General features: G+C 40.3%; 1 long non-coding RNA gene across 1 annotated transcript; it reads left to right on the top strand.

Annotated features, from left to right (window-relative positions):
• Positions 1 to 2,634: 2,634 nt before the first annotated feature.
• Positions 2,635 to 13,198, top strand: LOC307214533. Its single transcript, XR_013838197.1, has 3 exons — positions 2,635 to 2,677; positions 6,017 to 6,183; positions 13,091 to 13,198. It is a non-coding gene; the product is annotated as an uncharacterized lncRNA (long non-coding RNA).
• The last annotated feature ends 3,206 nt before the right edge of the window (positions 13,199 to 16,404 follow it).

Consider the following 16,404-nt stretch of genomic DNA (forward strand, 5'->3'; position numbering starts at 1 on the left):
CACTGCCGCCACGCAATTTCTGTTCTCATCCTGAAGCAAAGTTCTTAACCCAAGGTACTATTTCTGGGTTAGCGGAGTCTGTAACCTGAAGCATCTGTAACCTGAAGTGTCTGTAACCTGAGGTACCACCAATGTGCATGAAAGAAGCAGATTTTTTAAATAAATAACTACTTACCATCTATAAGAAAGTGGTATTTGAAAGAACAATGCACAACCCTGTAAATGTAGATCAGAGCCCTCAATGCTAAACCTTTGAAAAACTGAGCTAGGGATACCTTGGTGTTTATGAGTGAAGCACACCACAAAGTTCCACCCACAGTAGACTCTAACCCTCTTCAGGTCAGTTGTTGTCATGTTGTGTACTGAAAACACTTGACTTATGTTGGGAGGGTCAAGTGTGCAACATGCATCACATTTATATAGTGTTCGGACAAAGTGCTTCACACCCATTATCTCAGCTCTTTAAGCTCAGTCAAGGACTTAAATTGTTGCTAGGTACCCTGAGATCAGTGAATTTGTTTATTATACGAATAAAGTGTTGTTTAATCGTATCTTAAACTGTTGTTACCCACCCTGAAATCTTCTAGGATGAACAATGGGATAGATAAGATCAATTTTTAAATAAATTTCTATTGATAAAATAAATTTAAAAATAAATGTCACTATGCCCATATTGTGGTTTGGAGTGAGGAAGGAATGAAACTGAAAAATAGTGGCTTGCTTGAACCCACGTAGTTCATTTGTGAGTAAAGTGAGAATTTGAGCCAGTAGCTGATTAGCTCATATGTCACACTCTTAGCTGTGACATTACCCTACATACTGGATCCAAAGCTTTCCTTCTCTAGTATTTTTGCTAAGAGATCCATTAATTTTGCCTCGGTGTCCTTAATTTTCAGACCTTTCTTTGCATCTCTAACCAAACCATCTCTGTTTCTGTTCCCAATGTAAAAGCTGTACGCTACATTGCTTCAAAAGTTGGATTCAGATCATTTTTCTTTATATAAAAACTAGGAAGTGTATTTGTTCTCATTAAGGCACTCTTCTTAAAGTGACATAAATTCATTTCCTTTATCTAGTTAGCAAATGGGAAGTGCTCGTGTTTGAGGCTCTTCCAGTTTCAGTGCAGTAAGTGTCAATGGACAGAAGCCAAATTTGTTCATTTGGCCTCGTAGATCTTACAACGGAAAAAGAGGTGATTTGGATTTATTTATTTTTTAAAAAAATGTAATTGAAATTATAAGCAGAGGCTCTATATGGACATATGCTGTGAATTATTTCAAATACGTACCGGTATGTTGCTTAGATAATTGGGAAGCAGCATGAAGGTTGCGTTCTCAATTTTCCTTGGCATGCTGTTTTAAACATTGTTTTGTATTGTGTTGCCTTGAATCCACTCTTTTTTTAGGATTAAAATCCACTATCCGGGTGCTAGCAGAGTCCTTCTTTGGTAGTTGCTCATGTTCTGTCCCTCACAGTTAGGTACCCAGGAAAAGCCTATCATCTCCAGATCAATATCCCAAACTTCTGTGCCCCTAAGGGAAATTTCATTTTGCTATCATGCAGGGCTCCAATTATGAAACAATGGGTAGGAGGTCAGTCCACAAGCTCCATCCTCTGGTTCCTCCAAATTTTAGCCAAACCACACACCCTGTCTAAAGACTGAAGCAAAGGAGCAGAGCAACACAAAAGCCCCCCTCTTTAATTCGAGCCATGCTATCATATTAGAAAGGAAGCTTGTGTAACACCATGTCCTCAAGGAGCAAGCATGATGAGGGGAATATATGTATTAACTTGACTTGTCCTAGTCCTTGTCATGCCTACTAGCTCTGCATTCTGTAGAGCAGAGGAGGGGAACCTGTAGCCTGCCAGACATTGCTGGACTACAACCCCTAACCATTGGACATGGGAGTTGGAGACCAACAATTTCTGCTTGGCCACAAGTCTACTACTCCTAGTGAAATGGAAATATAGGCCCTTACTGTTTATTAGGAAAGATGGCAAGAGATTTGAGGCAAAAACTAAGGAGTGAACTAAGTGTCAGAACGAATGAAGAAGCTGCCACGAGAATTTTTATACTGAATCTTTAGAGTTGCTGTTCCTGTAGAATAGCTTGTATGTTTGTTGAGATCAAGATATTTCATGATAGAAATATTATGCAAAATTGACAGTATGGTGGAGTAACAAAATGGCTATATATTCTTGAACATATAACCACATATTTCTTATAACGGTAGTCACATATGCACATTTCAGTGCCTAGTACTGTACACATGCTACATATTAGCAAATTCTGTTCCTGTAAACCTATAAAGGCAAGTTCTGCAAAAAAATACACAATCTTATGTAGAAATGTTCACTTTGGTAAAGTACTGGGTCAAAGCTACTCTCAAATTTCAAGTTTTGTGCTGCATGTGCAGGGGGAAGAGGGTGTAAATTATGAAATGTCCTAAAATATGAATAAGTCATGTGGAAATAATTAATCACAGGAAACTCATTAAAATTAAAAGTGTATTTTAAATGGTTTCTTGATTGAGTACAAATGCCTCATTAATTAAGAATGCATTGACTTAAGAACACAAGTGATGTCAAAAAGAGAATAATGACTGACATGACATGGAATACAACATGCTGTGTGTTCTCTGTCTCAAACACTCAGGAAGAACAGTCTCCACAAAAGGTCAGTGGATGCATAAGATGGAAAGCTCTTCAATGCCTCTTGATTATTTTAAAGTGCCATTGTACACAGGGATGTTGGGTAGAATCATAGGATCATTGGGTTGGAAGGGAACTTGGAAGGCATCTAATCCAATCTACCACTGCAGGCAGGACCAGCAATGCTGGACGCACTTACAGCATCCCTGACAGATGGTCTACTAGTCTCTGTTTAAGTTCCTCAAGAGAAGAAGACCCAACCATCTCCCAGGGCAGTCTGTTCCATTCTGAACATTTCTTCCTGTTAGCAAGTGTAGCTCTCTTTCCCACTGAGATTGTCTTGAGGTATGACTGTATTCTGCTGGTTCTCTCCATTCTGTTTCCGTTATGCTCACTAGATCTGTGTTCTCCTTTATAACCAAGCATTCCAGCTTGCCCATCTTAACTTTGGGGCTTCTAGCATTAGCATAGAAACATCGGCACATGGTGTCCCTTTCTTTCCATCATGTGCATGTTTTTCCTGTCACCATTTGGCCTCTTTGACTGGCTGTCATGTTCTGCTGTAGGTTCTTGGCCTCTTTCCACATGGTTCCCCTGGGGGTAGGGAGAGAACATTTTCATCCCCATCCCTTAGGAATGATAAATCCTGAAGTGAATACTACTCCCGCTTCTGTTGGCTTTCCCCCAGAGATCATTTTTAAAAGAGTTCTATCAACTTCTTGCTGTGCAGAACCAGCAGTTAAGTTCCATTCTGTGTTCCTCTAGTGCTGCTGCTCCTTGATGTTTGTAGTTGTTTTAAGAATATTTCCATTTGAGTATGAATCTTTCAGGATTGTGTGATATCACCTTACAGATGACAAAATATAAAGGAAAAATCCATGTGTTGTTTGTTAGATTCGTCATAATGTTTAGTCACTGAAGTACTATACACATTTCAGTAATGCCCAACTCCCGTATCAGCTATACATGAGCAGGTTTTAAGTTCTGGGGGAAAAATATTTGGCTTGATAGATTAACAGAGCACTACTGGTACAGTATTGCATAAATATCAATAGAACTTGTACACAGACCACTTCTGAAATGATTCTGCTTCCTAATTGCAACAAGAACTAAGCTGCAAGTTTCTTTAACATTCACTCTATATCAAAGAACTTGTTTCCCAGTATGTAACTAAGCAACCAAATGTCCTTGTGTCTTCCACCAATCAAAAGCTGGCCATGCACAACGCTGCATATCAAATATGTGTCTGTTAAGCCATAAAGATCAGGCAGAACAATGGAAATGTGGATGCATGCATTGTAGGAGAAGCTTTTCGGAAGGACTTTCTAGGTGCTTCAATTTTCCACCAGATCTTTATCGTTCTATTAACATGACTTTTCTGGGGGAAAGCAATTGCCCATTTCCATGGTGTACATCATATTTGCAATGAACTATCTCTAGTGTGTGACACTTTGTAATAATTGGCCTAATCTTTATTAATTTCTCTGATGTTCATCGTAGTAACATTAATCATTTGATGCACTTTTGGTATTAATTTGAATGTCATAGGTACTTTCCTAGCAGTTCCATTGTAATTCTGGATTAATTAATTTACTGTTCCTGCCAATTTTGATTTAAAAATTAGACTTCTAGTACAAAATCCACCTTGGCAGTTACTTCTTCTTTTTTTTACATTTTTAATTGCTGGTGCAAATGCCGAGGGTATGGTTATCTTGTGTGGCTCCTGTTTCAACAAGAATTTCACATTTTAATTTTATTTAAATGTCGACACAACAGAAAGTCCTTGGGGAAATTGCATATATACTAAAAGTTCAGATTTGGGACATGTCGGGGATCTGCACCCTCCACCCTTTGTATCTCAGGGAGCCTCTTCATACCCTAATGAAGAACACCCATAGAAGGTGAGTTATAAGGGGGTGTACTGCCTAGCAAAAGCAAACAGGAGATTATGGCTTGCTGAAGCAGCCAATATGGTAAGACTCTTCTAGAACTTAGCTGCTGGTGAAATTAATGGGGGCCCAAAGACATGAGCATGAGGAGATTGCTTGAATTACATTATCCATGAAGAAGTGGAAGGAGACATTACTAAGGGATAGAATTGGCTTAAGATGTGGCTTAAGATCTAAATGTAATAGTAGTTGGAGAACATGTTGCTGAACTTTTGTGAATGCATTGATTAGGTTTCATCCATTATTCTGCTGAATTTACCATATTGGTTTGCTGACAGTACTGGATTAGTTTGCTGACATCAATATATTTGTTTGGATGGCAAGAGTATCACAGGATAGAACAGGGAGTGGCTTGGGAATCTGTTTACTGCTTTGCAGAAAGTATTATAAAAGGAACAGTTAAAAAAGGAACACCAATCTGTTCCAGTTGTTTTAAATTTAAAACAAGGTGATACATAGGCTTTCAAAAGGGACGTCCTGGTAAGTTATTCCAGGACAGTCTGCCTGTTCTGTTGGTGAAGACTTACCCTGGACTAACAGGAAAAGGTCTATGGCTCACCTGTAAATGATGATCAGAGGGACAGATCATCCCACTTCACTGTAGGTGTCAAGAGCAAGCAGTGAGTCATCATCATTTGATAATTATCTCCTCTTGTGGCTAGAGCCTTGTGAACAGATTTATTGTAGTTGAGGTGACATGGCAAGTTTATTGTAGTGGAGTCTTCTGAGTGTACTGGGTCGTACTTGTCATTAGGTGTACTAGATCGTACTTGTCATTATTGTAATGTCAAATAAAATTGAGTTGTCTCATATCCCTTTGGTGGTTTTCAACCCTTAAACTATCCTGTGTCAGTGCTTTTACTGCTTCTCCTTTCTACCTCTTTTCCCTGCTTCTGCCCACAAGAAGACAGTAATGATTGCATCATGAGATTGTACATTCATTTAAGTGCAGGAAGTCCCTGAATCTATGGTATAGAACTGCTTCTAGTAGACTAAGCATATGATTTTGAGTCCAGCTCTTGTTTTTGACCAGTTGCTGGAGAGGGCTTCCCACAGACATCTGGTTGGCCACTGTGAGGATTACGAACCAGACAGGCCTTGGGTCTAATCCAGAAGAACTTTTGGGCTCTTATCTCAGAGTGTGGGGAAGCAGGGAAGAAACAAGCACTGGGATTCTAAATAACTATCATCTTCAAGTATAATAAACTCCAGGCCAGTTTATGCCAGTCTCCTTGGTGATGTCCACCAAGAGAGAGTTAAACGCACAGGCATTTATTTTATTGGTCCAAAAATAAATGCTACAAGTAAGCAGAAATGAAAGTGGTGTGGGTTTACCACTTTCTCCAGCAATGATGGCAGGAGCTGTCTCTGACATATTTTATTCCCTAAAAAATGTTTTCTTTTGCTTTTGGCAGTGGTAAATATGATACAGAAGCATTATCACCAGCTCCTGGAAATACACTGGCAAATTGATGGCATTTGACCATCAGATGCTTACTTAAAAAGTAACTGCTGGAGAAAATGAAGGAGAGCTGACTATCTATGAGGTTTATTGAGGCGGCTGACATGCTACAAAAGGCAGGTGGGTGTGAGGCTTGAATGGTTTACAACCAGCAATAACAAGACTGAAAATACATCTTAATCATGTAATCTCCCACCACGTGATCCTATGCCTGAGGTGAAGGTGATGGGGATCATTCTGTTAGGGCAAGCTGGTGCCTTTCCAGGCAGATTACTGGGCATGTTAACACAGAAGAAAAAGGATTGCTTTGCACATGACGTAAGGAAGAAAGGAGGTTATGCAGCACAAGCCACAGGAGGAAAGAGATCAGCCCCAGAGCCACAAAGGCGAGGGACATGTGGAAAGCCTTGTGGCTAATCAGGGTCTACCTGCAGTGAATTTACCTTGATTTGTCCAGAGGAAATGTGAAAAGGAAAGTGAAAGTGTCTCAAAGAAAACAGTTTCTGTTGAGATAAAGCAGAATTGGAAGCCTTGGTCAAAAAGTTGTATTTGTGGATTAAGCATGCATGGGATTATTTTAGATTAAGTTTTTTTTGTATCTCTGTTGAAAGCTGTGGTCTGTCCTAAGCCTTTTGGACAGGGCACTCTGAAAATGAAAACATAAAGAGTTATACGTGTATATCCACATAAGGTCCCAAGCTGGGGATTTGGACACAGAAGAGTTTGTCAAAGCAGGAAGGGTCAAAAGAGGCCGCATGAAAGGCAGACAAGTGATTCTTGAAGCAGCTTTTAGACTGCTCTCTTATAGTGAGATGTTCTGATGTTTTTGTTTTCATTTGCTTTAGAGTAATCTTAACTTTTTGTAAACTGGCCTGGAACTTGTTAAAAGTATGGAGTATTAATCCCTAATGTGCATAAAAGGCATAGAACAAATATGTAAGGTATCCTTGCTAAACTCAAAGGCTTTTCCTAAGTCCAGAGCTGTGGTTCAGTTATTTCACAATGAATCCCTGACAATGTTTTAATATTGTTTTGGCACTGCTTCAAAGAAAGAAAGCTCCACAGTATAAGTTGTGCATCAAGCCTCTTCATGTTAATGGCTGGGACCACTTATTATACTCAGAAGTGTGTCCCACTCAGTTCAATAGCACTTCCTTCTAGGTGAATGAGGATAGGATCGCAGGCCGATTAAGACGAGGATGAGATCAAGTTTGGGCTATAAAACTGCTTTTGGCCTTTGGTGAAGTGCAGGGCTATCCTATGCATTTTTACTCAGAGGGAAGTCCCACTGTGTTAAATGGGACCTTCTCCTGAGCAAGTGTGTGTTTAGAGTCACTTAACATGAGGAAAACACCACTGGAGATAATCTTCTGTAGCTATAAGCAGTCAGGAAACAGAGGACATCCTCAACCATCAAGGCATTTCTAAAAAAGATGAAAAGCAAAAATACATTGATTGCTTTCCTATATGACAGCAGCGGTCCTATGTACATGCGTAATTCATAATGGAATGAACTGACAACCTACAACTCACTGATTTATAGATACGAGACATGTGATACTCTGGATTTTTAAAAACTAAATAAATAACCTGATAAATACATAAATAAATGGACAAAGCATTTAGGGTGCGTTGCTCAAGCTACTAAGAACACTCTTTAGCCATCCAGCTAGTTGCGTGTCGAGGTCCCCAATTCACCCCCCAAAATAACTCACAACGGACACGTAATTTTTGTTTAAGATTTTTGGCATGATTTTGGCCACAACTTTATTAAAATACAAACCGTGAGTGGTTGTTTAGGCATTGGTTAAGACTATCTGTCCCCCCGCCTGGGGACAGAACTGACTTCCGGGCACCACCGAAAGACAGTGTGGGGGAAAGCAAGTCGGGGAAGAATTGGAGCTGAGTCACAGACCCTCAACTCTCACCCGCCTGCTCCCCGAAGGCTTGCCCTAGTCCCATTCCAGGGATTGGACGAAAAGATGGCAAGCCCCAGGATTCCTTTAACGGAATTCCCTTTCCGCAGCAACCATGGAAGGGCAGGCCCAGCCTATCCTAACCCCTCCTCCACCAGATTTATAACCAATGCCTAACCACAACCTTACAAGTTGTGACGATTTGCTACGCAGTAGGCAAAAACCAAATGGCCCAGCCAATCAGCCAGATGGACAAAATTCCTACCAGGCCTCTGCCCCAACGGCAGACAACCCCATGACAGGCATAGCAAGGTCAACGCAACAACCCCTTACTCTAGGGCGGGTGGGTGGGTGATCCGTTGCACGCAGCAAAAGAGAAAGTACAAGGCTGCGTGCAGAGTATTTAAACCTTTTACCCCTCCCACCAAAATTGCAACATAACTTTCCCCCCAGCAACTCGGCAATCCAATCAATGCCCCCTGGCCATCTTGGAGAACTTACCCAGCAACAAAGGGGGTGGCTCAGTAGACCCCACCGCAACACGTGCTCTCCCTGAAGGAGAACACGCTTTCTCTTCTTGAAAATAGCAATTTGTTGTGTAACTTAATTTTTCTTCACTCTGCTTGTGCACTTTTCAAGTTATTTCATCATCAGCCATTTTTTCCAAGAGAGCAGAGATTCTGGACAAAATCTCTTTTAGTTTAACCCTCAGTGGCAGATTTACAGGTATGTGCAGTAGGAGCAAGAAATTGGGCCCCGTAATAACCAAGTTATTAGCATACATTGTTAACTAAGAGGATACCTTTGAAAAGTGTCTACAAACAATGAAGTGCCCTTGTTGATTTTAAGTACAGTATTTTAGTTCCTTGCATTTTGGATCTCCCAGTGTTTGATTTTTATGCCTCTAGATCTCTCGCAACTTTGTGGCATTGAATGAGCTGTCAGATACATTGTGCATGGCCACAAGCCTTTACTGGGGGCAGGTGTGTGTGTGTCTTGCTTAAAATTACTCCTGTATTACTTCCTGCATATAGAAAGCTGTGACATCAGGAAACAAATGATTTGACATGCTAGCTTTCCACCAGCTTTGCAGGCAGATGGTATATTAAGAGAACGAATGAATAGACTTTGATGTTATATTAATATGGTATATTAACTAATGGTGTGAGATATCAAATAGGTAGAGCCAGGATAAAAATTGTGCAAATTCTTGAGGATTCTAACTCTAGCTCCAAACTAGATGTTAGTGAGAAACATGATGGTTAGTTTCAAAAACTTAATTTGCATCACATAGGATTAGTGTTGCAGTGAAGCTGTTCCTATTTCATTATTAACGGTACATTTCTTAAGCAGGTAGCAATCTTTTTAGAAAGGACAACTTTATTGGCCATTGAAGCAGAATTTCTCAAGTTTGACATTCCTTGGTTCTTAGTATTGAAAATGTCCTAATATGTAGTGCTTTAGAGAATCCAAAGTGCTTCACATATGTCTGCTTCGTAATGCTATGAACCTCTTTTCCCTTGCCTCAGTTTGTTCCTGTCTGACCCTACCAGTTAAACTGCACATATCACAACAATATTCAACATGCTTTGTTACTACTTAGAATGTGTAGCTTTGTTTATTACATGTAAGACATGTCTTCCTTATTTATGAGCACAGAAAGATTACTAAAATGAGTAACAGAAATATATTTATACTTTCCAAAACTTGGATATAAGCATAAGAGGAAATGGAAATTCAAGCAGATGGGAGATCATACCAAAAAAGGGTGTGGGCTGTCAGGAAACAGCAAGCAAAAACATGCTTGTTGACATTCGGTAATGCAACATAATACACAGTGCTCTGGAAAGAAATTTTTTAATATGGTGCCATACTGTAGCCAAAACCATCTCCCTTGTCCTTGATGGATTACACAAATTTCCCTCTGTCTAAAAGCCCATAATTTCATTTCCTAGACCCCAGAGTGATGTGCTTCTTCAGCATGACATACTTTCCTATGGCCTTTTATTCTAATTTTCTATAATTATGATCATCATTACTCACTGTGACAAGGGGCACTACTGTCCTACTTCTGCCATTCTGCTCAGTTCAGACAGGGCACCCTTCTAATTTGCCATGGCCAGTGATGATATCACCCTGGTGTGCTGACTGTCAGGAGCCTATTCAAGGAGGGCATTGATGGATGGACAGCTGAAGCACAGGAGTGGATGAGCCAAGCCTGCTGTGGCATCCTCAGAAGAGCCCTTTTTAAGGAGGGCAGGGGAACCCTTCCTTCCACCTCAAGGAAGAAAAGGAAACTGGAGGCAAACAAGCTGTGTTAGCCAGGCAGGCTGACCCTGGTCACAGGACAGAGAAGCTTTCCAGGCTGCTCTGGCTTGGTCAGGGTAAGGCAAGCTGAATCCTACCTTGTCAATGATGTTAACTCCCTTGAAGTAACAAAGACTTGGTGAGAACAGAGAGCCTAAACCTTAGTGGTGTGTACTTCTCCTGGAGGAAACTCATCGATCCATATGAAGTAGAAATCTTCTCAGTTCCCAGCCCTCAGATCATGCTATCCCATAAATCAGGCTTCCTCAACCTCGGCCCTCCAGATGTTTTTGGCCTACAACTCCCATGATCCCTAGCTAGCAGGACCATTGGTCAGAGAACTGTAGTCTCAAAACATCTGAAGGGCCGAGGTTGAGGAAGCCTGCCATAAATAATTCAGATGTTCCATGATCTATCTCCCGTAACCAGCAAGGAAAAACTATGCATGGATACTGGCCTCATTTGTATCAGCACATTGCAAAAGAGACTAGTGCTCAGCATGTCAGTTGACCCAGGCTGGTAATTGAGTTTAAAGGTGGGATGAAACTGCACTCATCCTCCAAGCGCCAAAGGATCAGAGTTGTGGCCTGAGCAACCTAGAAGAATACTGGATTGAAACCTAAATAACGCTGACAAATGCAGGATCACAGAAAATGGATTTGCCTAAACAACAAAACCAAGAACTTACTTTCTCCATGCCTCCCAGAAACCCAGAGCAAGAGCATTTGTTTAAAAACAATGGCAACAGACAGCGCTTCAGTATATGGGAAAATAAGTGTTTGGACATACTGACAATAAACAGGACCAGATGCTATGCATCAGTTGCACCTGACAATCTTGGGAATGACTCCTGGGAGAACATTTCAAGTTAGTCAGAAGAAATACAAAATTGTTAGACACCAGATCAGTACTTCAACTTCTGCAGTGTTAGCACTTTAAGGTAGAGAAGCTGCATCCAGATTTATACCATTTGAAGATTTGGCAGGTAGCAGCCAAGAAATAGAATTCATCTTCACTGGGCATAATAATACGTCTAAAGATATCTTTCTATAGCAATTGTGCCATCTCATTATGATCCGTTATCCACTTTCATTTCTCATTCCATCTATTATTAAATTAGGTTGTTCAACAATGTAGCTATTACGAAGTTATGGACTTCCATGTCCCCTTTCAAGGCAAAAAGGCTCTCCAAGATTTTGCAATTTGGAATTTCAGGTCTGCCACTACAGCTAAAGTGGATGATAACAAAATGCAGCTTGATTTACATTTCAAAGCTTTCACTGAATATAAAGCCGCTCTATTGGCCTTTAAGCACTATATCATCTGTGTCAGGCATATTTAAGCAAATTGTTGGCTCTCTTAATGCCATATTGAACACTGCAAACTGCTGATGCAGTCTTTATGGCTACATCGTAAGCTACATAAGCTGAAATTGTGTTAGTCTACATAGTGTTTAGCTATGCTCCTTAAAGAAATGGAGCTATCATTTCTACCTGGTTTTCAGCATTGTCCAGCTATCTTTGTCATCGTTTTGTCATTATCACATCTTTTCTGATGTCCTTCTAGTCCAGCACTCTGTTCTCACAGTGGCCAACCAGTTGTCCATGGGAAGCCCATCAGCAGAATCTGCTATTATGGGCTGTGTCCGTAAGACACTGGACTCCTGATTAAGTAAAACACACAGTCCCAAAACCATAGAACTTTGCTATTTTTCTCCTTCAGTAAACATGGTTAGTTCTCTTGTCAATATTTATATGTATAAGTGTTGTCACATTTTGCCTGTGCTGAATGATTATCTAGGTGCTTCACCAAAGTGCATGTTTCTGCATGAAGACCTTTCACCTGCCGAACAGATGATCAGCTTTCACAGCACTGATGACTTGTTTGGGTTTAAGGAGCAGGTTGTCTCCCGAGACAGATGGATGCCAACAAACCAGGAACTTGCCATACCCTGACTCTCCAAACAGCTGATCAGCCCTTTCCAAGTGCCAACCATCTGTTCAACAATGCATAGAGTTCTGAATACAGGATTCTGCCCCCATCCCCGCTTTCCAATGCCAAATTCTTTAGTCTGTGCGAAATTTGATCAAGGGAGGTGATTTTCCAATAGAATTCTGTTAGCTCTCAGAAAGATCACTTTTTCTGGTTTGGAATGACTGCAGGCTTAGCAAAAATCTGTGACCATCCCAAGCACTATATTGACATAGGGCTACATGGGAAATAATACAACATTCAAACATGTAACAATGTCTGATCACTATAGTAAAAATGGAGCAACTGCAATGAATATATATAAAATTTTCTTTCATATTCATGACCATATTCATACCTTGCCTGTGGGGAATGGACATTCATGTGTTAAGCAAAAACAGATAACAGTGAACACGTGTTGAGGTAATTGCCAAAAGAGGCTCTGGTCAACACAAGTAATCATGAAAAAATTTTCAGAAGACAGGTTGCAGGCAGGGATATAAGAGCAGGCAACAATATAACAGGAGTCAAACTTTCCCCATCCATTGATATGCAAAATGGGAGAAGAAAGATTGGTTCTTAGCAGCAATCTAATAAATCCAGAAATAAGTAAAGTGGTAAAAATTCAATGATGTGTGAGTTAAATGTGTGAAAGAACATTTCTGTCATTTCAGGATTCTGTTTCCATTTGTTGCCAAACGCCTCATACATTTTGTGTTTTATTTGTTAAAATTTGATTTCTTCTCATTTGTTTTTGTTAAAATCCCATTTCCTTCATGTCTTGATACTTTTGTTTCCTGTTTATTTTTTGTTCCACTTTTTGTCACCTGCAGACATCCGTCCAAGGTCCAGGTGGACAGGATCCTAAACACCAACAAAACAGCAGAATGCAACAGATGGGCATGATTTGACTTCTGTTTGTGCCTATTAGTTTCCCTCTGGGTTTGTTTTGGATCAAATAGAAATTCAACTGAATAGACACCATTCAATTCTATTTTCCATTTGTCAAATAAATACACACTCCCACTTTTTCTACTTCAGAAAGCATGGCTATTTCTCTGGTCAGTATTCATATTCATAACTGTGGTGACTGTGGTGGAAATGTGGATGTCCCACCAAAGTTAAACAGTAGTGTTTATGTGTTGAACTGGTACCAAAAGAAGCCAGGTACACTAAAGGGGAACTTGTGGCACTCTCAATGTTTCTGGGCTCCTACTTCAGTCAGACAGTAGGGCCAATGACCAGAAATGTCACACCTCTATCCGGACACAGTGGAGTCCATATGCTGTTGGAGGGCAACAGGTTCCCCATCCCTGGGGTAAAATAAACTTGCTGGAGATAATAGACCAAACACTAATTCATAAGTGTCTTTCTCTCTGTGTTGCCTGAGAAATGGAATTGTTGAATTGAAGAAAAGAAAAAAAAACTTACTTCAAGTTGATTGATGTCTGTGTAACGACTTTCATCAGCAATGCTCTGAAACAAGATTAATGCTACTTTTCCCCTTTAGAGGTAGACAGGTGTTATCTTTTCCTATCAGATAGTCCTTGTTCATTCACACTGCTGGAACTAGGGAAATGATATGAATTTGACATACAAATTATGCATCAGTTTTTCAGAGGAAGCAGAAATCGTGTCGATAAAGGGAACTGCATATCAGTAACCAATAGGAAGTGAGGAAATACAGCCTGTAAGCTTGAGCCCCGAAGGAGGCTGATGGACAGAAGTATATGAGAAGCAGGAGAAGATTTTCATGTTATCAACTGTACCTAGAAGCACTGTTTTGTATCTAGCATAGTGGTGCCATGAGAGATGGCAGAGGAAAGGGAAGAATGGCCTTGGTGAGAGCTTGTTTACAGTACCCCCAGTGCATGAACATCTAGAATCTTTGCCTATGTAGAAACAATAGCTGCCTGTGGTCACTTCTTTCCAGACTTGAACGTGGAAGTGATTTCTTGTGCTGTTGTCGTTTTGTTCCTTATTCAAAAAAACCCAACTTCCTTTACTTTCTAACAACATCACAATGTTTGAGAGGAATGGTAGAATTTTTGGACAAAGATAATCACTTTTGTGTTTTTCCCACACTGTCTGCTGCACTGTAAAATGGTATAAACTACTTGCATTGTAACTTTCCTTGAATTCCCAGTGACTATGGAGTACTATGCAAACGATAGTATCTGAGTTTGCAGCAGTAAATTGCAGATTGTAAGTGATGGCTCTGAACCTTCAGGAAGTGTAGCAGCATTCATTTATATGGGTCTTAGTAAATGTGACATAGGAGGACTGTCCGAAAGCTAATTGAAGTGGCAAAACTATCACAGTGAAGCTGGTGAAAGCTCCATGATCTTGCTGTAAAAATATGATTATGTCTATGACTGAAAATGTAAAGTCATTGCTGCCCATTAATTATAAATTATAATGAAGATCACAGTTTGCAGTTTTTGCAGAATGGAAACCTGAGCCAGCTCAGGTCATCATTAGATAGCATTTGACCAGGGAATTCATATGACATATGCCACAATGCCCTGCATATAATTTGAACTGATATGCTCTGGGGGTACAATTACTCTGTGATCCTGAAGTATATAACCTTGCACTGTAGAGAAGTGTTTCTCCAATGGAAATAAAGAGAAGAAATTCATCAGCAGTGACTTTGGAATGATGATTTGTATTTTAATGCACAACTCCCGCTGATAACTCTCATCAACACTGTTTGTCTCAGAAACATAAAAGGAAAAAAATTCACACTGATTTAAAAGTGATCATAGATCAGCAAAGAACATTATCTCTGAGAAAAATTGCCAAATCAGAATCTATTCATACACCTGATTCTGAACAAGTTAAAGCTGAATAATTTCTCTAGCATCAGTCTCAATAACATATTCCATGCTGAGGAATTAGAAAAGACTTTTGCCAGAGCTACGAAGTCAAAGAGTTTGCTTTCAGCTAGACATGGGCCTTTAAAACATGCCTACAAACATTTTCAGCCAAGGCCTTCTGTTGGGGGGAAGACTCGTCATAAAGAGCTCTTGAGAGGCAATTACATTTGACACATGGTCATGACAGTCAGGCTTGGAACCATTTTAATCTGATTTCAGTTGAAAGTTTCTTCTTTCAGACCTGCCCTGAGCCACTGAGAAATGGGAACTAGAAATGGAAAGCTACGGATAAATAAATATTCCAATTTAGGTTGTCCAGCGGCATGACCGCCAAGACATTCCCTCAGTCTCTTAGCCCAGTTCTGTGAACTGCCGCACCAGTCGTCATGACTGCAGCACAGTTAATGTTGAGACAGCACAAGAGAGCAGCCCATTCTGCTGTGCCAATATTGTGAACCGAAATGGTTCAGCCAGAAAAATAGGTGTTACCGTGACAGCCATGGAAAAATACGCAGGGATGATACACAAAGCATGTCTGTTATTTTCAGATCAAATGCCTGTACATTCAACAAACCAAAGGCTTACTGCGTACAAGAGCAGGTATCTTTCTTGCTCAGATGAGCGAGCAAGCCTTCTTTAGAAGCTTTTGTGAGGGACCCACTGGGCTATTGGAAGAAAGGGCTATCCAGGCTGGTGTGGCTACTTGTGTGAACTTCTTATCTGACAAGCATGAAGACATGTGCCTCAAGTTCTACAGGTTCTGAAAAACAGAAAAGGGGTTAGAATGACAGTCTAAGACAGCAAGCAGTTGGTTTATATAGAGTTTTAGCCACTGTCATTCAACTAGAGTGGGAATACTGATATTTACCAATTAAAAGGTTTGCTTTCAGTGTTCAAAACTGTTCACATATAGATCAACTCAGCAATTCTTACAACAGCAGTGGGAAGCAGACTAGAATTATGATACCATGTTGCTGATTGTGGGAGGCTGATAGCAGATAATGGTTTGCTTAATACCGCATAGTAGTAGTGGGTTTGTGGCTGGTGTATGGTTTGAGATGTCATGGTTTCATATTATTTATTGAATTTATATACCACCCTGTACCCGCAGGTCTCAGGACGGTGCACAGGGTAAAACCAGAATATAAAGCCGCAAAGTACATAATCAAAATAAAAACAACAACCCAATGTCCCCCCAACACGTTTTAAAATGGCATAGGATGTCAATCAAATCATCTCACTCACATATCTCACTCACTTACACAATA

Source organism: Podarcis cretensis (genome assembly GCF_951804945.1).
Source record: "Podarcis cretensis genome assembly, chromosome: 4".
In the NCBI taxonomy this organism is placed as follows: Eukaryota; Metazoa; Chordata; class Lepidosauria; order Squamata; family Lacertidae; genus Podarcis; species Podarcis cretensis.